Below are 1,229 nucleotides of genomic sequence, written 5' to 3' on the forward strand. Positions count from 1 at the left end.
GCATAGTCTTAAAGTTTCCCACTAAGATGACTATTTATGGCTCATCTCATCATTTGTTTATGACTTACATCATCATTTTTTCCTCACTAACATATAAAGGAAGTTAGCCCTAATGTTTTAACAGAAACTGTGTAGTTAACATAGTCTTAACTCTTCACTCTACATCTTTACACAAAGACTTTGCAACTTCTCATTAATAAGGTTTCTATAAACTCTGAAATGTAAATATTTAGTAGTTAATATCTGCTACCATAAATCTTAAATACTTTATAGAAAAGTTTTATACTTGCCAAACAATCCTAATTTTGGCATATATAAGCAAAATCCCAAAATTAAACATGTGTAAAACATTAAAACTTTTAACAAACCTTAACACTTGCTAGAGTGTTCATTATGACAGGTGCCTTTTATAGAATAATTGAATTCCTCCTCCTACACATTTCTTGAACAACAAATATCTGGAATTACTTTGTTTTGACATGTCAGTCTTGATTTTATTCTTAAATGTGTGCTTATGTAAGAAATACATGGTTCTAAAATTTCACAACAATTCTTTTGAACTTACTAGTTTTGAACTTACTAGTTTAATAAAAAATTATTAGCTTAATAAAATCAATAAACTATACTTTATATAAAAAATGTTCTTTGCTCAATTCAGCATCACATACACTAACATTGGAACGATACAGAGAAGATTAGCATAGCCCCTGTGCAAGGATGACATGCAAATTCGTGAAGCATTCCATATTTTTACAAAAAGAGATGCTAGAAGGGATGTGGCCCCAAGGGAACCGTATGCATTCTTGGTGGGAGTGTAAACTTGTTCAATTACTTTGGAAAGCAGTATGGAGGTTCCTCAAAAGACTCTACATAAAGCTCCCCTATGACAGCAATCCCACTTTTGGGGATTTACCCAAATGATCACAAACAAGACCATACTAAAACTACCAGCACAACTATGGTTATTGCAGCATTACTTACGATAGCTAAGATATGGAACTAACCCAGATGCCCCCATTAGATGAATAGATCAAGAAAATGTGGTATATATACACAATGGAATTCTATGCCTCTATCAGCAAGAACGACATCTCCCAATTTGTTAGGAAGTAGAAAGACTTGTAAAAAAAAATTATTGAGTGAAGTAAGCCAAGTCCCAAAAAACATAAGTCCCATGGTTTCCCTTATTTTCAATAACGAATATATGTCTGGAATAAGCTGAAAAGCTC

General features: G+C 32.5%; 1 non-coding gene across 1 annotated transcript; it reads left to right on the forward strand.

Moving 5' to 3' along the window:
• The first annotated feature begins 645 nt into the window (after nucleotides 1–645).
• Nucleotides 646–752, forward strand: LOC138803119 (U6 spliceosomal RNA). The gene has a single exon (XR_011364874.1). It is a non-coding gene; the product is annotated as a U6 spliceosomal RNA (small nuclear RNA).
• The last annotated feature ends 477 nt before the right edge of the window (nucleotides 753–1,229 follow it).

This window comes from Dipodomys merriami, unplaced genomic scaffold (genome assembly GCF_024711535.1).
Source record: "Dipodomys merriami isolate MVZ:Mamm:240054 unplaced genomic scaffold, mDipMer1.0.p SCAF_334, whole genome shotgun sequence".
Taxonomy (NCBI): Eukaryota; Metazoa; Chordata; class Mammalia; order Rodentia; family Heteromyidae; genus Dipodomys; species Dipodomys merriami.